At 39.3% G+C, this 23,133-nt stretch overlaps 1 long non-coding RNA gene across 1 annotated transcript; it reads right to left on the bottom strand.

The window, feature by feature from the left end:
* Window positions 1-236: 236 nt before the first annotated feature.
* LOC112443030 (uncharacterized) lies at window positions 237-17,743 on the bottom strand. The gene is made up of 3 exons (XR_003031314.2): window positions 17,260-17,743; window positions 1,114-1,240; window positions 237-488 (listed from the first exon to the last, which is right to left on the bottom strand). It is a non-coding gene; the product is annotated as an uncharacterized lncRNA (long non-coding RNA).
* Between the last annotated feature and the right edge of the window lie 5,390 nt (window positions 17,744-23,133).

Here is a 23,133-nt window from a genome sequence, read left to right as displayed (position 1 = left end):
GGTAATAGCAGCATCTTTGCTATCTACACTGTCTTAACTTGGTCTACTCATCTACTTGCTTCTTGGAAAGAAATATCAGAAATCAGGAACTCTGGGTAAGAAAAGACGAATGGCATTCTCCACATGGAAAGGCTCAGGGCAATCTTGGTCTACTGCCAAGGTCATTTTCTAAACTTGGCTTCATCCCAGAGGCTAGGCCAGGTGAGTTAATACAGTGAGTGAACAATTGAAAAGAATAAGCTAAGAATAAAATTTATTTATCTTTAGACTCAATAGGATAAGAAGCAGGTCTAAAAGGCAAAAAGTGAATTGATCTTGGTCAGATTGGAGTAGCTCTCCCAGTTTTCTGCGGCAGCTCATAATTCTCAGGGCTACTTGGCTACAGAAAACCACTTGAGCAGTCATGACTGGCCTGAGTGATGTATTCAATCCACCGAAGGGGCCTGTTGGTTGATTTGGCTGGTTATATGCAGGGACACCGCCAGCATCTGCACAAACAGAAAAGGAAAAATAAAACTGATAAAGGAAATCAGGATCTAGGTTGAAATCAGCTTTCCAATTTACCAGAAAATTTGTTCCATTTCATTTTACTTGTGCATATAAAGCCTGGCAGATGCAATCTTTGAACAAGTTGATAGCTGATGAGAGTCATCTTGGTGCAGTAGCTAAAACATAGATTTGAAAAATCAAACAGATCTGCATTTAAAATTGAGTTCAGTCACTTACTAGCTATGTGATCACTGACAAGTTATTGAATTTCTCTGAGCCTTGACTTCATTTCCATATATAATGAGTAAAATAATTTTTCCCTTGCAGGGCTTGATAAGGGGATGAGCTTAAAGCATCTATAGTGTACAAGTTCATTAAATGGCCCCAGTGGTGGTAGCAGGAATGATACTTATGAATGGATGTATAATGCTGGTAATTATTGTTTTTAGTTCTACTCTTTTAAAGATGTCATTTTTACATTTTTGTAATGAAGGTATTACCTCTTTCATGGATTTAAAGACAATTATGATATTTTTGTTGATTTTCTTCCTGCCTCAGTGGAGTGGGAAGGAAAAGGATGATACCAAAAATCCAACATTTCCAGGATTCTCAGTAAATAGTTACCTTGTTATCTTACTTTGGATGTGGATACTTAAGCATTTGAGGCTGCAAATTTCCCCAGCCAAGTTCACACTCCATGCTAGTAGAATGAGAGATGATGAGAGAATATAGTGGTCTTTTACTATGGGTCCTGAAACAATCAAACAAAAAATACAATATAGTTTTATTGTGCTCCAAGTTATAAAAACTGTTGAGTACTTACAGAATAAGTTAAATTTTCATTTAATGACAGTATTAGCTTACAGAGTTAAGTAAAGCTGGTGCCTTACTACAGCCTAACAGTGAAATGCAGGGTGAGAAGCAGGAGTAAACAGAATACTGGCCTCAAAGTGGCTGACAAATAGGAAACAATCCACAAAAGGATGATGATAATTTAAGTTTCATTCCAGGAGGATAGAAAATCAAATAAAGTGGCCCCAAATGAAAAGACTGGGTCATGGAGCCCTCTTTGGCAAGAACAATGGGAACATCACTTGAGAGTTGGAGGATCCAAGGGAATTTGTCTGTAAATAAGGAAAGAATTGATATTGAGCCTGATCATTGGTTTACAAGACTGAATGTAATAAAACTGACAAGGCCTCATTGTGCTGGAGAGAATACAGTGATGGGCTGAAAACTCAGAGCCGGCAATGGAATGTGTTACTCTGTACCAGCAAGGACCGTGGGAGTGTTGCCCAGAGAGTTGTAAAACCATAGAGACTTGCAGTCTCAGGGCAGGAGCAGAAAAACATGATGCACTAAGATGCCCAGTCTCTGATTCCAAAAAACAAAAAAGATGGCATGATGCACAGCTAGCTGAATACTCAACACAAACAGTTGAGATATGGCTAGGCCAGGGCAGAGATCCACATTGAGCTAAACATGACTCATTTGTGCATTCAGGTGCATCTTATACTTTTTCATTTTGATTGATCTATAATGGTGAGAAGAAGGAAATGCTTACTCTTCAATGATATCTAGAATCTAGAACATTAGGCTGGATAGTTTGTGTTGACTTATGAGTCTGTTTGGTTGCTATTTGGCTAGTCATGGTGGAAAAGAACATTTCAAACCCACAGTATCAACTCAATGTCTTCCAAATACACTAAAAAGAAAAATCATCATAGCCTAACTGGGGCATGCCCTTACCAGTGTTGAGCAACTGGAAAGATATTTAAGGGCTCAAAATGGAAAGGAAATTTTCCTTGCCTTTGTAAAAAGGTATCACTCCAACTTCACTGCCATTCCAGAGAAATATTAAAAGGAGATACTAATTGTAAAAACTGAACTTTAATAAACATTAGAATTTTTATATCTAAATGAATGTCTGCTTCTCCAAAGCAGTTATTTTGGGAAACTCTATGTTAATTTCAGAGGTGTCAGTCACTTCCTCCCATTTACAACTCTTCTCAGAGAACCTGTATCATGAACAATCTGGGAAGATGCAGCCTTATTCGCTCAGTAACTTCACTCAGTTCCCTGGTTCTAGGGGTCTGGCTGGAGTTGAGATGTGGCAAGACAAAGCCACTCCATCTCGGAATTTACTTACTAGGGAATCCAAACTATGATATAGGAATTTAGAACAAACCTTTTGGACCTGGAGCTCATATTACTTTGGTTTGCAAGTTTTTATATCATAGAATCCCAATGGCAAAGTATAGTTCTATTGTAAGCAAAACAATCTATAGTCTTTTTGTTTTCTTTAAAAAAAAATACTTGAATTTTGTACTGTATTAACATATATTCAGTTGCTGTAATATTGCATGATACTTTCAATAATATCACTATTAGCTTTCTCCCCAAAATCTTGAAGTAAAATCAAAAGCATTCCCACTCCCAGGAAAACTTGTCCTGAGGTTCCTCAAACCTTTTCTCTACTGTGTATTTCCCAGAAAAATTATTTGAAGATTTTTGGCAATACTGAAGGAGGAGGAGCAAGGAAAATGTAGAAAATGAGAGGAAGGTAGTGAAAGAAAGAAAGAAGGTAGTGCAGAAAGAAATCACAAATTGACCTTGTAAGACTGGACCACATGGTCATCATTTTCTGATATGTTCTCAAGTTAAGCTGAAATTACTTCAACTCAAAGCACAAGGGGATAGCATGTTCTTGCCTTTTGTTTCTTCTGTAGTCTCTGTGTGCTGTAGGTGGAAGGAAGGGAACACGATCTACATTGTCAATTTCAGGAAATCTCACTCTAACAATCAAAAAGCTCAAACCTCTCTGTTGGTATCAAGCCAAATCAATCAGCGTTACCTTATTCTTCTATTCATTCTAGGAAGGCTACCCTGGAAATGAAAGAAACCGAGATAAAATCTTTAGTGCAAAAAAAAAAAAATTCTAAAGGGAGGGCCAAGTCAAGATAAAAAAGCAAAAAGTGGTAATGCTTCTGCATTTTAAATAACCTTAACACTTTATATCAGAGGATGATGTAGAAAAAGTGACAGCTCCTAGCTCCTAGAACTGTTCTTGAAAGTGCTTCATTTTAGAAACAGTCAATCAACTAAGTCTTAATTAATAAAATATTTGAATAATAACTTCTCTTTGGCTTTCTATTGTCCAGTGTCAATCACATTTGCAATGATTTTGAATATTAAGCCCTGAAGCAATGTTAGATTTTCCAGAGTGTCTTTTGTAGCCCTTAAAATAATCATGAAGAAAAATTTCCAATTATAATCTACAGTTATGAGAAGACTGGAACAATGATAATATTCTTTAAAAGACTAAAAAAGATACTTCAGAGTAGATAGAAACAGGGGTACTATAACCAATTATTAACAATTCACTTTATAGTATACATTCAGTTCAGTTCAGTTCAGTTCAGTCACTCAGCCGTGTCTGATTCTTTGCGACCCCGTGAATCGCAGCACGCCAGGGCCCCCTGTCCATCACCAACTCCCGGAGTTCATCCAAACTCATGTGCATCGAGTCGATAATGCCATCCAGCCATCTCATCCACTGTTGTCCCCTTCTCCTCCTGCCCCCAATTCCTCCCAACATCAGGGTCTTTTCCAATGAGGCAACTCTTCATATGTGGTGGCCAAAGTATTGGAGTTTCAGCCTCAGCAGCAGTCCTTCCAATGAACTCTCAGTACTGATTTCCTTTAGGATGGACTGGTTGGATCTCCTTGCAGTTCAAGGGACTCGCAAGAGTCTTCTCCAACACCACAGTTCAAAAGCATCAATTCTTCGGCACTCAGCTTTCTTCACAGTCCAACTCTCACATTCATACATGACCACTGGAAAAACCATAGCCTTGACTAGATGGACCTTTGTTGGCAAAGTAATGTCTCTACTTTTTAATATGCTATCTAAGTTGGTCATAACTCCTTCCAATGAGTAAGCGTCTTTTAATTTCATGGCTGCAATCACCATCTGCAGTGATTTTGGAGCCCCAAAAAATAAAGTCTGACATTATTTCCCTGTTTCCCCATCTATTTCCCATGCAGTGATGGGACCAGATGCCATGATCTTAGTTTTCTGAATGTTGAACTTTAAGCAAAATTTTTCACTCTCCTCTTTCACTTTCATCAAGAGGCTTTTTAGTTCCTCTTCACTTTCTGCCATAAGGGTGGTGCCATCTGTATTTCTGAGGTTATTGATATTTCTCCCAGCAATCCTGATTCCAGCTTGTGCTTCTTCCAGCCCAGCGTTTCTCATGATGTACTTTGCATATAAGTTAAATAAGCAGGGTGACAGTATACAGCCTTGATGTACTCCTTTTCCTATTTTGAACCAGTCTGTTGTTCTGTGTCCCATTCTAACTGTTGCTTCCTGACCTGCATATAGGTTTCTCAAGAGGCAGGTCAGGTGGTCTGGTATTCCCATCTCTTTCAGAGTTTTCCACAGTTTATTGTGATGCACACAGTCAAAGGCTTTGGCATAGTCAATAAAGCAGAAATAGATGTTTTTCTGGAACTCTTGCTTTTTCCATGATCCAGTGGATGTTGGCAATGTGATCTCTGGTTCCTCTGCCTTTTCTAAAACCAGCTTGAACATCTGGAAGTTCACGGTTTGCGTATTGCTGAAGCCTGACTTGGAGAATTTTGAGCATTACTTTACTAGCATGTGAAATAAGTGCAATTGTGCAGTAGTTCGAGCATTCTTTGGCATTGCCTTTCTTTGGGATTAGAATGAAAACTGACCTTTTCCAGTCCTGTGGCCACTGCTGAGTTTTCCAAATCTGCTGGCATATTGAGTGCAGCACTTTCACAGCATCATCTTTCAGGATTTGGAATAGCTCAACTGGAATTCCATCACCTCCACTAGCTTTGTTCGTAGTGATGCTTTCAAGGCCCACTTGACTTCAGATTTCATGATGTCTGGCTCTAGGTGAGTGATCGCACCATTGTGATTATCTGGGTCATGAACATCTTTTTTGTAAGGTTCTTCTGTGTATTCTTGTCACCTCTTCTTAATATCTTCTGCTTCTGTTAGGTCCATCCCATTTCTGTCCTTTATCAAGCCCATCTTTGCATGAAATGTTCCCTTGGTATCTCTAATTTTCTCAAAGAGATCTCTAGTTTTTCCCATTCTGTTGTTTTCCTCTATTTCTTTGCATTGATCACTGAGGAAGGCTATCTTTTTTTTTTTAATTTAAATTTTATTTTATTTTTACAGTTTACAATATTGTATTAGTTTTGCCAAACATCGAAATGAATCCGCCACAGGTATACCCATGCTCCCCATCCTGAACCCTCCTCCCTCCTCCCTCCCTATACCCTCCCTCTGGGTCGTCCCAGTGTACCAGCCCCAAGCATCCAGTATCGTGCATCAAACCTGGACTGGCGATTTGTTTCATACATGATATTATAAATGTTTCAATGCCATTCTCCCAAATCTCCCCACCCTCTCCCTCTCCCACAGAGTACATAAGACTGATCTATACGTCAGTGTCTCTTTTGCTGTCTCATACACAGGGTTATTGTTACCATTTTTCTAAATTCCATATATATGTGTTAGTATACTGTATTGGTGTTTTTCTTTCTGGCTTACTTCACTCTGTATAATAGGTTCCAGTTTCATCCACCTCGTTAGAACTGATTCAAATGTATTCTTTTTAATGGCTGAGTAATACTCCATTGTGTATATGTACCACAGCTTTCTTATCCATTCATTTGCTGATGGGCATCTAGGTTGCTTCCATGTCCTGGCTATTATAAACAGTGCTGCGATGAACATTGGGGTACACATGTCTCTTTCCTTTCTGGTTTCCTCAGTGTGCATGCCCAGCAGTGGGATTGCTGGATCATAAGGCAGTTCTATTTCCAGTTTTAGGCAAAACACTCTCCGACATACATCACAGCAGGATCCTCTATGACCCACCTCCCAGAATATTGGAAATAAAAGCAAAAATAAACAAATGGGACCTAATTAAACTTAAAAGCTTCTGCACAACAAAGGAAACTATTAGCAAGGTGAAAAGGTAGCCTTCAGAATGCGAGAAAATAATAGCAAATGAAGCAACTGACAAACAACTAATCTCAAAAATATACAAGCAACTCCTACAGCTCAACTCCAAAAAAATAAATGACCCAATCAAAAAATGGGCCAAAGAACTAAATAGACATTTCTCCAAAGAAGACATACAGATGGCTAACAAACACATGAAAAGATACTCAACATCACTCATTATCAGAGAAATGCAAATCAAAACCACTATGAGGTACCATTTCACGCCAGTCAGAATGACTGCGATCCAAAAGTCTACAAGCAATAAATGCTGGAGAGGGTGTGGAGAAAAGGGAACCCTCTTACACTGTTGGGAATGCAAACTAGTACAGCCACTATGGAGAACAGTGTGGAGATTCCTTAAAAAAATGAGGAAGGCTATCTTATCTCTCCTTGCTATTCTTTGGAACTCTGTGTTCAAATGTTAATATCTTTCCTTTTCTCCTTTGCTTTTCACTTCTTTTCCTTTCACAGCTATTTGTAAGGCCTCCTCAGACAGCCATTTTGCTTTTTTACATTAAAAAAATACATTTGCATTTATCATTTTATAATTACAACTTTGCTGATCATACTAATTGAGAAGGAAATGGCAACCCACTCCAGTATTCTTTCCTGGATAATTCCATGGACAGGGGAGCCTAGTATGTTCCTACTACCCCTAGTAGCCCATGGGGCCTCAGAGAGTCAGACACAACTGAACAACGATCACTCACTCCTCACTGATCATACTAATGAGTTGTGGTTCTGTTCATCGGTCAGGCCATCATATTTGACTGAAAAAACTAGTTTATCTTAGAGGCTTATTTGGCAATTGTATAACCTTCAGTCAGTCAGTTCAGTCACTCAGTTGTGTCTGACTCTTTGAGACCCCATGGATTGCAGCACACCAGGCCTCCCTGTCCATCACCAACTCCTGAAGTTTACTCAAACTCATGACCATAGAGTCGGTGAAGCCATCCAGCCATCTCATCCTCTGTCATCCCCTTCTCCTCCTTGGGTGGGTACTAAATCCTAAGCAATTCTTGTTCTTAGCAAAATATACAACTCTTAAGAGAGGATCAGCCCCTCTAATGGCAGAAATCTACTTACCCTTTTCTAACCTGGCACAGCTTGAATGCCTCACAAGGACTTATTAATTCAAAAACCTTCTCTCCAAAGGATTCTTGGGCCTTGAAGTTCTCACAATAATCAAATCCATTTAGAAGCATTACTAATTTTAAGAAAATTTACTGCACACTATTCTTGTTATAAATTTATAGAATTTATAAAGCATAATTTTAAGGGCCACACTTTTGAGTAAGTAGAGTAGCTTTCTACCTCCCTGGCTTTTAACAGGAAGGGAAGAGAAAAGATGTTCAGAATCACCCTATAAGTTTTTAAATGTGTTCATGCCAAGACAACCAAAGGCAATGAGTGATATATGATTGCATCAGAGCATAAAACAAACAAACAGGAAATAAATATGAAGACTATTTTAGGGACAAATAAGAAATTTGAATATGGGATGCATATTAGAAAGTGATTTAACAATGTCAAATTCCTTAAGTGTGATAATTGTATTCTAGTAATGTGGGATAACATTCTTGGGTGATACAGGTTTAATTACTTTGGAGGGGAAGGTAAACTGTCTTGATATCTACCATTTACATTTCAGTGATTTTTCTTGTAATTTCATCAAGACAGGAAATACTCCCAAAGGCTCAGGCATTTTGATTCTTTAAAAGAAACTGAAATCTGATACCAAGAGCAATGTAAGAGCAGTGGAGAAATTTGAGTGAAATAGTGAAAATAAAATACAAAGAAAAGAGTCGTGGCACTAACATTTTGAATTCATGGTAGAGGAAAAATAATGCAGAGAGAGAAGTCAGTCCAGGGGAAGTGGCAATAGAGTCTGCTTATGAGATGCTTCAAATATACCCTTGAGCTTTGATCCTAAAGAATGTAAATGACTCTTGGAAAGATTGGGGAAGAAGAGACAAAAATCAGTGATCATTACATTTCTGTTGAAAGGGAAAAAGGAGATTTAAAGGAGTCTCTGAGACCCTTTAAACAAGGACCAAGAAAGTGAACTTTAAGATCACTTAAGAAACAGAAAATTGTAGCATTTTTTTGCCAACTGTAAAATTGTTGATGTCTCCCCAAACGACCTAGTTCTCTTTCTGTTTCAGTTAACTGGCTCCAAATACTTGTATCTCATTGCCTCATGTTATATAAGAAAAAAAAAGTGTGTACCTACCAAGCTTTATCAACATAGACCAGGAAGACAGTCACTTTCGCATGCCTAACCGTATGCCATGTTCTGCCCCAGATCCCATTTTCTGCCTGTTTCTTTCATTCATTTTGAGTAATAATACTATATTTACTGCAATTCCATTCTCTCAGTCACAGTGCTAGACACTGTATATATATCTTATGAATAATTATCCTATGAAGTATCATTACTATCCCACTTATTATGCTGAAGGAAACAAAATTAGAGATGAAGCAATGCGCCTAGTTCAGCCTTAGAAATGCTAGGGCTAGGATTCTAAACTCAGCTGACATCTCTGCTCTGACTGCTTCCTGTGTGAACAAATCCCCTATGTTCCTGCCTTTCTGGTCTGCCTGTCTGGTAGCAGACATCAATCCTGCCTGGAACACCCTACTTGCCCTGTGTCATAGCTGCACAGCATCACTGACAGACCCTAGAGAAACTCCCCCTTCTTAGAGACAGTACTCAGGATATAGAACAGACTTGCTCCTGTCCCTGGAGGACACAAGAGGTTGTGAAAATCAATGTCTTATTACTGACTGCCCTTCTCCTGATCTGCTTGCCCATATCTGGTTCTATTAATCTTTTCTACATAATCATATCCAATATGTTTTTCTGCTTTTTTCAATAAAGGAGTCTTAATCAATGATAATTATAATTCTCTAATTAGTTTCTTAATAACATTTTTTGTAGAAGAGTACAGAATTCTGGAAACACTTTTCAGCAGTTAGAAATATTTTTGCAAAAAAAAGAAAAAAAGCTCAAAGCATCTTACTTGCCGTTTTATATTCATACAGTATATTTTTAGTATTAATTGAGTTGGCAGATCAAGTTTATCCACACTTTCCACGCTCTTTAAGTTTCGTTAATGTCTTACCATCCTTTAGCATATATTTATCTGCAACCTCTCACACCTGATTAGGTTCAATCAGTTGTCTCTGAATATTTAATACTACTCTGTTACTTCGTAGTGCTTAGTTCTCTTTTTAAAATGTTATTGACCTATGCGTGCATGGCCAGTGAATTGACAAATTTTTACCCAAATTTTTAGAGTTAATTGTGTTAGACATGCTTGGGGGAATATGCTGAGTGTCTGCCTTTTTCTCTGAAAGTTATCTTTGTTTCCTCTGCTGAAGTGATGAGCTTGGAAAGTCGTGAACTGCCACAGGAGCCCTTGCTTTGAGCATTCCTGATTGGATCAGGAGTCGGACACTTCTTCTGGTGGGAACCAATCCATAGGCCAGTCTATGGTAGACAAAAGTGATGAAGGGCAACACTAACAGGCTTGTGGAGAAAGCTAGTCCAGAAAAAACAAAAATGTTGCAGACATGGAGTGAAGGGGAAATGATGAACTGTGTGGTCACCCTAAGAGAAAAATATTATCTCATCACTTTCCTGGTTCTATGAGGCTTAGCTCTACTTCTAGTAGGTGGATGCTTTGTGAGTTTCTTTTGTCCTGTTTTTAGCCCTCCTTTCTTTACTGATAATCAGAATGATTATCATCAGTACTAGGGATACAATACAGCATCCCTGGACAGTAAGTAGAAGAGAACAAAAGTGGTTTCAAGAATCTAGATGTGGCCACAGCCAGGAAATCAATCACTCTCGGCATAGGAAATATATGTTTTTAATTTAAGAATGGGAAGTGAAGCAGAGACTGGGGTTCAAGGAATCAGCATGAATATAAAGAAAGAGTGTATAAAGAAGGTACTAGCATGCAAGCCATGCCATGAAATATTGATTAAAATAGGTTAAGCCTCAAGCCAGAAGCTTAAGCAACACAAAAACATGAGGAAATTCTAACTACATGGCAGCCAGAGAGCATTGCATGAAAAGGGTCGCTTAAATAAGTTATTAAGGAGGTAGATGTCCCAGGAAGCTGAAATAGCAGTCAAAATCATCTTAAAACCAGTCCAGGTTCGATGCATGATGCTGGATGCTTGGAGCTGGTGCACTGGGACGGCCCAGAGGGATGGTATGGGGAGGGAGGAGGGAGGAGGGTTCGGGATGGGGAACACATGTATACCTGTGGCGGATTCATTTTGATATTTGGCAAAACTAATACAATTTGTAAAGTTTAAAAATAAAATAAAATTAGAGGAAAAAAAAAATTCAAAAAAAAAAAACCAAGGCCTGTAAGAGAATACCACTAGAATTATAAACTAAGGACAGAAGTCACAGGTAGGGGTGAGTATTCATGCTTCCATACATTAGAGTCTGGAATAGGGATCCAGGCAGATCCTAAGATTTGAGGAGATATTTTGACTTTTCTATAAATATGAACATATAGCACACCTTGAGTGACTCAGGCTCCAGATATAATAGGTCATTTGGTCACTGTCAATGGAATCTGAGCCTGGAAAATGCAACTCAAGACAGAATGAAAGCTCAGTCCTTATTCTGAAAGTCAGTATCTCTCTCATGAACAATCAGTTGGGCAGGTGAGATATGGCAGGAAAATCTGACAGTGTCTGTGGTCAGGGGCCAGATATGGAGTAGCTGGCTTCTGTTTTGTGTGGCAGATCTTAGTTATTGAGGGGAGACACCTAGTCAAACCAAGACAGGATTCTATAGTACCAGTCACCTGTCTGGACAGGTGCAGAAAGGAGCTCCATCCAAGAAGTTGAAGTAGTACAATCAACCAAAATTAGTGTTGAGGGGACAATTCAGCGGGTGTCATGAACATGAACCAGGCATGGGAAAGAGGACGAAGAAAGGGAGTGATGGATCTCAGAGGCAATGTGGGAACCAAGCTGACTCTTTCTGAAGGAACATATGTGTTCTATGCTTCCAAACAACTGGCTCCCAGCCTCCATCCCCTGTTTCTTTCAGAAAAAGACAGACAAATGCAGGCAGGTCTCCTACATTCCACACCAGAGTCGAAGTAAGGGATTGTTGCTGTTGTTTAGTTGCTCAGTCGCGTCTGACTCTTTTGCCGCTTCATGGACTGTAGCCTGCCAGGCTCCTCTGTCTACGGGATTTCCTAGGCAAGAATACTGGAGTGGGTTGGCATTTCCTTCTCCAGGGGATCTTTCCAACCCAGGAATTGAACCCACATCTTCCGCATTGGCAGGTGGATTCTTTACCATTGAGCCAGGGAAGCTCAGGAGGAGTAAGGGTTAGGGGCTGAAAATTGGAGAGCTGGTGAGACTTTTCCTGATGTGTATACTGTGAACAAGCAAAAAGAAGTTCACTGTACTGATTTTCTCTGGGGTAAGTGGTAAGGAGACCTGTTTTCTTCAAGGATCTTCATGCTTAAGGATATTCTATTTCCCAAAGTACAGAACACGTTGTAAGTTTCAATGCTGACATTCAATTTCCCAGAGGCAGTTTTGACCACCTCTTAGAGTTTTAAATGCAAATTAATTCAGCTGGATAACAGACATGCAGTTATTTATGGTGTATTCACACCTACACAAATTGCCCCTCTCCTAGCCAGTAAAGGGCGTCAGTCCCTTAGGCTTTTCATACTTTGTCACCTTCAATTAACATCAAGTTCCTCCATGAAATGATGCCTCTGATCTCTGGCTCAAATTCTTCACCATATTACAGACTATATTTTATTCAGCCTTTTAGACTATGCTGTGTAAGCCACAAAGGGGAGACCTCCTTACTTAATGTCTTACATTCTGACAAAAATCAAGAATGTGACTACTTAAACTTCTTCTCTCCAAACACCCACCCACACACACAAAATCGTCACCATTTTAGAAACATCTAGTGGGCTTATCTTCCCTGGTCTTGCTAAGACTGTGCATTGCTACCATATATGCGATTGAATAATGACTAATCTTGAAGGAGGTATTTTCTGATTACAGTAGTCCCCCTTATCCACTGTTATACTTTCCTTATTTTCAGCTACCTGCAGTCAATCTTGGGCCAAGAGTATTAAATAGAAAATTCTAGAAATAAGCAATTCTTTTTTATCATATAAATATTTTTAATCAAAATATAGTTGATTTACAATATTTTGTTAGTTTCAGGTGTATGGCAAAGCCATTCAGTTTTATATATACATATTGATTATTTTCCATTATAGGTTATTATAAGATTTTAAAAAGAGTTCTATCTCTGTGCTGTATGGTAAATTTGTGTCGCTTATCTGTCTTACATAAGGCAGTCTGCATCTGTTAATCCTACACTGCTCAAACCTCCCTTCTGTTTCCCGTTTGGAAACCGTAAGTTTATTTTCTATGTCTATGAGTCTGTATCATGTTGTTGTCATTGTTCAAGTCACTAAGTTGTGTCTGACTCTTTGTGACCCCATGGACTGCAGCATGGACAGTTACCCATCTATCACACTCTCCTGGAGTTTACTCAAATTCATGTCCATTGGTGATGTTATGCCAATTGGATGGCATATCCAATTGTTATGCCATAACAATTGCCATTGTTATGGCAGTCTCATCTTCTGCTTATCCCTTCTCCTTTTGCATTCAATCTTACCCAGCATCAGGGTCTTTTCCAGTGTTTCAGCTCTTTGCAACAGGTGGCCAAATAGTGGAGCATCAGCTTCATCATCAGTCCTTCCAATGAATATTCAGGGTTGATTTCCTTCAGGATTGACTGGTTTGATCACCTTGCAGTCCAACGGACTCTCAGGAGTCTTCTCCAGGACTGTAATTCAGAAGCATCAGTTCTTCAGCATTCAGCCTTCTTTACGGTCCAACATTAAATGGCAACTCACTCCAGTATTTTTGCCTGGAGAATCCCATGGACAGAGGAGCCTGGCGAGCTACAGTCCATAGGGCTGCAAAGAGTCAGACACAACTGAAGTAACTTAGCATGCATGCATGTTCACATCCATACATGACTACTGGAAAAACCATAGCTTTGAGGATTCAGACCTTTGTCGGGAAAGTGATGTCTTTCTTTTTTTAATATGCTGTCTAGGTTTGTCAAAGCTTTCCTTCGAAGGAGCAAGCATCTTTTAATTTTATGGCTACAGTCCACAGTGTCTTCAGAGCCCAAGAAAATAAAATCTGACACTACTTCCACTTTTTCCCCTTCTCTTTGCCATAAAGTGGTGGGACTGGATTCCATGATCTTAGTTTTTTTGAGTGTTGAGTTTCAAACCGGCTTTTTCACTCTCCTCTTTCACCCTCATTGGGGGCGGCTTTACTTTGTCTTCATCTTCTGCCATTAGAGTGGTGTCATCTGCGTATCTGAAGTTGCTGGTATTCCTCCTGGCAGTCTTGATTCTAGTTTGTGATTTATCCAGCCCAGCCTTTCACATCATGTACTCTGCATATAGGTTAAATAAGCAGGGTGACAATATACAGTCTTGTCATATTCCTTTCCCAATTTTGAACCAGTCCATTGTTCCATGTCTGATTCTAACTGTTGATTCTTGAGCGGCATATGGGTTTCTCAGGAGACAAGTAAGTCTGATTTTCCCATCTCTCTTTCTAAAATTTTCCACAGTTTGTTGTGATCCACACAATCAAAGGCTTTAGCATAGTCAATGAAACTGAAGTAGATGTTTTCCTGGAATTCCCTTGGTTTTTCTATGATCCAACAAATGTTGACAATTTGATCTCTGGTTCTTCTGCTTTTTCTAAATCCAGCTTGTATATCTGAAAGTTCTTGGTTCACATACTGCTGAAGCCTAGCTTGAAGAATTTTGAGCATAACCTTACTAGCATGTGAAATGAGTGCAACTGTATGGTAGTTTGAACATTCTTTGACATTACCCTTCTTTGGTATTGGAATGAAAATTGATCTTTTCCAGTCCTGTGGCCACTGCTAAGTCTTCCAGATTTACTGACTTATCAATCCTTATTGAGCAATAGGAAAGATGTGAGGAATGGAAGACAAGGAAATCTGGGCTTCTTACTGCTTCTAGTGAAAACAAAAATAGAATTTTAAAGCTCTATAATGATATAAATTTATGATAAAATTATAAAGGAATAGAGAAAGAAAACAAGACAACCAACACAGGGAAAAAAGAAACTATGCCATGTGATTATTTTTTCCAAAGTACAAAAGATTATCTGTCTAAAAAGTTATTTTCTATAAAAATTCCCTGTCTATAAAATTATGCTAGAGTCATATCATCTCTAGCAATAGGGGGAAAAATAATCAGAGAAAAATCATAAGCAACTCATGAGACTTATAGCAAGGCAGTGTGTTGATCAACAGCAAGGACATTATTACGATCTACAGGAAGGCACCCTCTGGAGTCCTGTAACAAGGTGGCCTAGCAAGAGACCAAATAAAAGAAATAGAGTAGGCTTCTCTGTCAACAAGCTTTCTGAATGACAATATTAAAAAAAGATAATATTAAGAATTATATCTACCAGTAGCAGATAATGTGTACCATTAATTCTTTTTTTTTAATTTTATTTTTAAACTTTACATAATTGTATTAGTTTTGCCAAATATCAAAATGAATCTATAAGCAGTAAGTTCTTTTATAATTGTGCGACTTCTCCAAGGTTTATTTTCGGTGACTGGAAAACATTACCCATGTTAGGAAAACAACTATAAATAGAGAAAAGTAAAAATTGTGTCCTACTCTTTGCGACCACATAGACTGCAGCCCGCCAGGCCCCCTCTGTCCATGGAATTCTCCAGGCAAGCATACTGGAGTGGGTAACCATTGCTTTCTCCATGAGATATTTCTGACCCAGGTCTCCTGCACTGCAAGCAGATTCTTTACTGTCTGAGCCACCAGGGAAGCCCATAAGTAGAGAGAATGTAAATAAATCTCACAAGTCACAGGGAGGGCTACTAACTCCAAAACCAGATCCACAATCACTCCCAAACATTCAGGGATTTGGACTAAACCAATGGTCAAACCCAATGGAGCCATCTGTTGGGGTTGTTTCATTTTAGGTGGGAGCTCTGTGGCACCTGAACTCCCTAGGCAGTTTCAACCACTTAGATAATACTTCTCAAGTCTTCAGCAGCGCTCTCAGTTTATGGGATAGAGGATGGCTGTTACATTTCACAAATATCATGGTAACTAAATGATCAGCTTAATTCAAATTAGTTTAGACGTGAGCAAGATCCTAAATACCAAAGATAGCCTGCAGCACTGGGGAAAAACTTCTGAAATGGAAATACACTGAGTTACAAAGAGGATTCTAATGTGTAAATACTCAAATTTTATTTAACAACTTCACTGGAGAACCATAAGCAAGAATAAAAATTAAGGTTATAGAAATGCAGAGGAGAAGGTACATTTGAAGTCACTAAATTACAAAAAAAAAGCATTATGAGAGAATTTCTAGAAAGGAAATCTCCAGAAACAAGAAATAAAATTAGATTCGAAAAGGTATGGTATAAACACGTGAGTTTAAGAGAAAGTAAATTTTTGATACAAAAGTCTTGAAACAGGTGTGTCTGAACAGTCCTAGCAAGAGAATCACAGATTAATTTGCAACATGATCATGGTACCCACGCCCAGTGTTGTCTGGGTTGCTGAAGAGGAAGTGACCTGTTCTGTCCAGGAGAAGAGCCAGTTAAGTCATGAGGCTGTGATACTTCTACTCTGTCTGTCTGCACTTGTGGCTCCCTCCTCTTCTACCATGGCTGACAGAGAGGGTCACGTAAGACCAAGACCAGCCCTTCCAGTCCTGAGAGGAGATCAATGGCAGCTGAGATTGTGAACTTGGGATGCATGCAAACACAAGCGGATTCATCTCTTGTGCTTTCCTTGAAGCTGCTTCTGTGAATATGTTGCTTTTGTTTCTTTGGCTTGCTCTGCTGCATCAGGACTGCAATTAAAAAATACTTGAGATATGGTACTTTAATCCAAAGTAAGGCAATTTCAGTGGTAGAATTTCAGATGCTATGACAGATCGATGGGAGTAATATACTTGGGTGAAGGAGACTGGCATGCCTAGAAACTTGCCCAGAAATAATTGTCTTCCTTGCTATGCAGAAGCCTGCTGCCTAGATGCTAGGACAGAATAGTAAGCAATTGTCAAGTTGGAAAAATAAAGCTTTGTTCTCTTTGTCTTTCTATGTTACTTGTTCTACTTGGTTAGAACCTGTACATCATTAGTCTTGACTATATACTTCCCATGCAAAATTCGGTGCCTAAAATAACCCTTTTCCATACCCCTTGCCAAACTGCCATTTGTATCTCCGCAAGATTAGAGAAGGAAACTGGGAGGGAACAAGGATGAGAGATGCAAGATTTTGGAGCCTGTGACCCTGTCCTCCAAAGGGATGTCACTGGGAAACTTTGTACCCTCAGTGGGTATCACAAAGACCAGGTCTCCCAAGGAAGCCCCAAGAAGGGGATAGTTCTACCAGAAAAAGGAGTGGAGAAGGTGCTATCGGAAAGGTTGACCTTCTCTACAGCTGTGTGTTGAAGGGAGTTCACACCCTTGAGATCTCAGGTTCCCCTAGCTTCCTAAGAGCCAATCTTATCTTCTAGTTATTTTCAGTCATAGAAAATATATACTTCAGGACTTACTAGTTTAATCCTTATCAAGTTCTACATGCCCAGTCTGCCTACCTGAGTTGGTAACTTCAACTGATAAATACTTTCATTTATGAAATGCAGCTGTGTTCTTTTAACTCCAAATAATGTAATTATCGTTTACAAAACAATTTTCCTGCAAATCCACACACTCTTTAGGGCCATATAGTTCCTTGATTGCTTTTGATTCATTTCAGTTTTCAAGCTCCTCCCCTCCTCTTCAAGGGTCAATACTTCCAAGGCCATTGTGATGAAATGAAGGCATTCCTACAGCTCGCTGGTGTCATTTGTTGAGGGGAGGGCAGGGGCCAGCCTATGAAGTTGCCAGAATAGAGGTACTCACAGATTCTCTGTCTTAGACATGGAATACTCTGTTCCATCCCTTATTTAGTGTTCCATTTTCCAAATCATCTGATTCTTACTTTTCTCTGGGTTGGCTGTACCTATCTATCCAGCTTCACTATCATCCCAGACCTACATCCCTATGATTGCCCGCATCCCTATCTTCCCATTAAGTCTTTCAACAGCCCTCCCAGTGACACACACTTTAGTTGGTTGTAGCTCCAAGACTGCTCATATTACCCACATCACAGTGACTCAAAGGGCCCTGCTAAAGCCAGATGTGCTCCCTGATAGTGAGATAGTTATGCCATCCATGTGGAAGGTGAAAGTGGGCTCTGCTGGCAGGACACAGTCCACATGTGTGCACACAAACAGTCACACACACAGAGTCTAAATGTAGTACACGTTCAGCACAAAATATATACCATGTCCTGGCCTTACAGCTATTTACAGCATTATGTATAATATGCATAGGTGTATGTTTATATAAGCAGGGTTACCAGACTAGGGAGGAAAATCAACTGTTTGTACCCTCACTTTGACTCTTCTATGTACTTCCATTTTCCTTTCTGGATGACTACTGTAATGAGGGACTTAATTTGAGTACCACGTCTGCCGCTGCTGCTGCTGCTAAGTCGCTTCGGTCGTGTCCGACTCTGTGTGACCCCATAGATGGCAGCCTACCAGGCTCCTCCATCCATGGGATTTTCCAGGCAAGAGTACTGGAGTGGGGTGCCATTGCCTTCTCCAGGTACTACATCTAGCCCTTCCTATTTAGCCTGATGCTGCATGGTACGTTGGGAGAACTGGAAATGTACAAAACGTAATACCTAGCTTTCAGAAGGTTATTTTCTATTAGGAAAATACAGAAAATAAAGACTTCCTTGGGCTTCTGATTTAGAAAAAACTTCTGGGGCAAGCAAATTTGGGGGTTCTTATTTCAAGGAGAGGGTTAGAGGTGTCGAATAAATGTAAAAAGATTGGTAACTTGCAGGCTGTTAGAGAAAGGTCATCTCAAGGCAGGAGAAGAACTGAAATTGTTGCCTCAAAGAATAATAAATAATGCAGTTAGACTGCAGGTGGGACCAGGCTCCCAGGTTTCCTTTGTATTGTCAGTTTTCACAGAAAAATATAGTTCTTCAGGGTTTTAGCTTTTAATAGTTTAATGTCGTTTCAAAACACAAACAACAGATTATTGCTAGTGAGGTAGAGAAAAGACAGACAATAAAACAATTACAGGGAAAACAGACAACAGCAATTATCATTTAAAGCAGCCAAACAGCCTTGTGAAACTGTTCTTGTTGACTGGGGCAGTATGAACTCAAGCATGGAAAAAGAACAAAGGAAAATACACCTGTTTCTTCAGTGATAGCATTACACTTTATTTGGCAGTGGTACACACAATTTCTTATCAAGTAACAGTCCTGTCAGAGATATCTGTGGCCCAAATGACTATGAAGTCCCTAATTTCTGTCATTTAGGGCCTTTTATCCTCTTTGCGGCCTCACTGTTAACAAAGTACATGCTCACCACAGGTTTTTGCTCAGTGGAAAATGGGTAGAAAATGGGTCAATAGTACCATCTCAGGTTTCTGACTGAATTTAGCAGTCTCAGAATCCTGAGATCAGCTCAATTTTCACTACCAGGGAAGAAACACAGGTTTTGTAACTGGTCCAGAACAGACTGATCTCACTGAGGTCATGGTGTCTTTTATGTGTAGAAGTCAATGGCTCTGTCTAAGGTGTGATGTGAAGAAACCTAAAAGCTAATTCTGCCTCCCCAGTCAATCCTCCACAGTAACTCAAATTCCCACCACGAGAGGGACTTATTTCAGTAAATACTGTGCTTCTCCAACATATGACCCAGGAGAGGTGATATATTATACACATATCACACTCTTGAAAGTGAAAGTGTTAGTCGCTCAGTTGTGTGTAATTCTTTGCCACCCCATGAACTGTAGCCTGCCAGGATCCTCTGTCCATGGGACTCTCCAGGCAAGAATATTGGAGTGGGTTGCCATTCCCTTTTCCAGATGATCTTCTGAATTCAGGGATCGAACCTGGGTCTCCTGCATTGCCAGGAGATTCTTTACCATCTGAGCCATGAGGGAAGCCTTATTATACTCTTATGTGAGCATTATTGAGTTTATAGGATGGAGAGTCAGTCACCCAGAAGAACCCCAGTGGTTCTGGGGTTACAGCTCTAGGGATACAGCTCTCTCATCTAAACTAAATTATCTACCATATCTGTGACTCAGTTTCCTTATCTAGAAAGAAGGGATCCCTATGTTTATTTATTTATTTTAATTTTATTGGAGTATAGTTGATTTACAATGTCATGTTAGTTTCAGATGTACAGCAGTTATTCAGTTATACATATATTCATTTTCAGATTCTTTCCCCATGTGAGTTATCACAAAATATTGAATAGAGTTCCCTGTGCTATAGAGTAGGTCCTTGTTGGTTATCTTATGTATAGTAGTGTGTGTTTTTAATCCCAAGCTCCTGATTTATCCCTCCCCCACACATTTCCCCTCTGATAACATGTTTTCTCTGATAATGGTAAGTCTGTTCCTGTTTTATAAATAAGTACATTTGTGTCTTTTAAAATTAGATTCCATGTATGAATGATATATATGATATTTGTTTTTCTCTGTCTGACTTACTTCACTTAATGTGATAATCTCTAGGTCCATTCTAGGTTGCTACAAATGGCATTATTTCAACCTTTTTTATGGATAAATAATAGTCCATTGTATATATGTACCATATTTTTTTTTTATCTATTTCTCTGTTGATGGACATGTAAGTTGCTTCTATGTCTTAACTATTGTAAATAGTGCTGCAATGAACATTAGGGTGCATGTATATTTTTGAATTATAATAATCTCCAAATATATGCCCAGGAGTGGGATTGCTGGATCATATGATAGTTCTACTTTTAGTTTTTAAGAAACCTGCATACTGTTCTCCATAGTGTTTGTACCAATTTACATTCCCACCAAAAGTGTGGGAGGGCTCCCTTCTCCCCACACCCTCTCCAGCATTTATTATTTTTAGACTTTTTGATGATGCCCATCCTGACTGGTGTGAGGTGATACATCATTGTAGTTTTGATTTGCATTTCTCTAATAGTGATGTTGAGCATCTTTTCATGTGCTTTTCGGCCATCTATATATCTTCTTTGGAGAAATGTCTATTTAGATCTTTTACCCATACTTTTTTATTGTGTTGCTTGTTTTTTTTATATAGAGCTGCATGAGCCTTTTGTGTGTTTTGGATTAATCTCTTGTTGGTCACTTCATTTGCAAATATTTTCTCCCATTCGATGGGTTGTCTTTTTGGTTTTTTCTATTGTTTCCATTGCTATGCAGAAGCTTTAAAGTTTAATTAGGTCTAATTTGTTTATTTTTTCATATTATTTTCTTTGGGGGGTTGATCAAAGATGATCTTGCTGTGATTTATGCCACAGTAGTCTCCCTATGTTTTTCTCTAAAAGTTTTATACTGTGCAGACTTACATTTAGGTGTTTGATCCATTTTGAGTTTCATTTTTGTATATGGTATTAGGAAATACTCTTAATTTCATTCTTTTACATGCAGCTATCCAGTTTTGGCTCAGAGAGTAAAGCGTCTGCCTGCAATGCAGGAGACATGGGTTCAATCCCTGAGTCAGGAGGATCTCCTGGAGAAGGAAATGGCAACCCACTCCAGTACTCTTGCCTAGAAAATTCCATGGATGGAGGAGCCTGGTGGGCTACATCCATGGGGTCACAAAGAGTCAGACATAACTGAGCGACTTCACTTATAACTTCACTTATCCAGTTTTCCCAGAACCTCTTATTGATGATACTGTCTTGTCTCTATTGTATAGTTTTTCTATTGTATATTCTTGCTTCCTTTGTCATACATTAATTTACACTAGGTGCAGGGGCTTATTTCTGAACTTTCTATCCTGTTCTAATGATCTTTATTTCTGTTTCTGTGCCAGTACCATACTGCTTTAATTACTGTAGCTTTGTAGTATAGTCTGAAGTCAGGGAGTCTAATTCCTCCCACTCTATTTTTCATTCCTAGGATTGCTGTGGCTATTTGGGGTCTTTTGTGTCTCCATGAAAATTTTTAAATTTTTTGTTCTAGTTCTGTGAAAAATACCATTGGGAATTTGATAGAGATTGCATAGAATCTGTAGATTGCCTAGTGTAGTATATTTTCTTGGACAATATTGATTCTTCCAATCCAAGAAAGAAGGGATCCTTTTAAAATGACAACTTTGGCAACCTTTTAAAACTTTAAAATCTAATTCTATTAAAAACAAATAAACTGTTGCTATTTTTCTTCTGTACTTTGGTTTTATCTTCTAATCCCAATACTCTGTCAGGTTCTTAAACTTTTGAGTGCAACAGAATCACCTGGAGGATTGTTAATATTTCTGGACCCCAACTCCAGAATTACTGATATAGTAGATATGAGGAGGATCTACATTTCTAATAAGCTTCCAGGAGAAACTGATGCTGCTGGTCCAGGGACTAGACTTTGAGAACAATTGCTCTAAATGTTAAGAATGGATTTCCTGTGTCATACTTCACAGTGAAGCACTGAAAAAAAAAAAAAAAGTCATATTCCCAATTATCCCAGACACTTACATTGTAATTCTTACAAAATTACTCCATAAACATTTATATATTTTTTTGCTTTTGCTCAAAAAGCATTATTGTTTCCATTTGGTCCAAGGCTTGAGAAAGAGCTCCAAGGTGTTAAAAAGCTGCCTAGTGCTTGCAGAGAGGGGCTTCAGGCAGCCCTGATGTCATGGGGTTCCTCAATGGCCACTGGTCTTCAGAGGCTCCTAGTTGTGCTTAAGGGTGAGCCTTTGGAAAGATATTTGTCCAACCCAGCCTGGGGACCAGCCAGCCTGCAGAGGTTGGTCAGGTAGTCACCCATCTTCTTGATGAGTTTTACCTCCTCATCTAGGAAGTGGTTCTCCAGGAAGTCACAAATCTGGGGGTCTGCATGGGTAGAACCCAGGTCATGCACCTAGAAGAACCTGGCTCAGGTTCTTCTCTATGAGAAGGGTGGCTTCCATAGCATCCTGGGTTTTACCCACTCATCTTGAGATGGCTTCTGCACATCCAGGAAGAGGGCACAGCCACCATTCTGGCTTTGCATTTTCAAGAGACTCTGCACTCTTGTGTTTCTCCTTGGCCAATTCCCAAAAAAAAGTGGCCCACATACTCCAGAGCCACATTGTCATGCTCAAAAGAAGCCCAGAGAGAGCTAGGTATAGGAGGCCCCAGAGGCATGTTAACCAGGTGGCTGACAATGGCCTCCATCTTGGTGGAATAACTCTGACGAATCTGGGAGCTCATGGTTGATGATAATAAGGAATTAAGCTCAAAAAATGGTGGCTGCTTCTGGTGATTGTGGACAGCTGAGTGGCTGATTTTGAAGGTTGTGACTGGAGAAAATGTTGGAGGGTGGTCAGAGGCTATAGCAAGGGGTCTCCCTGCGTCTGTTCAATCCAACCACTATTGAAGTAAAAGACCTATCCAAGGGACTGCCAAGCACACTTT

This window comes from Bos taurus, chromosome 20 (genome assembly GCF_002263795.3).
Source record: "Bos taurus isolate L1 Dominette 01449 registration number 42190680 breed Hereford chromosome 20, ARS-UCD2.0, whole genome shotgun sequence".
Lineage (NCBI taxonomy): Eukaryota > Metazoa > Chordata > Mammalia > Artiodactyla > Bovidae > Bos > Bos taurus.
The sequence above is the reverse complement of the archived record's forward strand: the minus strand, read 5'-3'. Positions and strand labels throughout refer to the sequence as shown.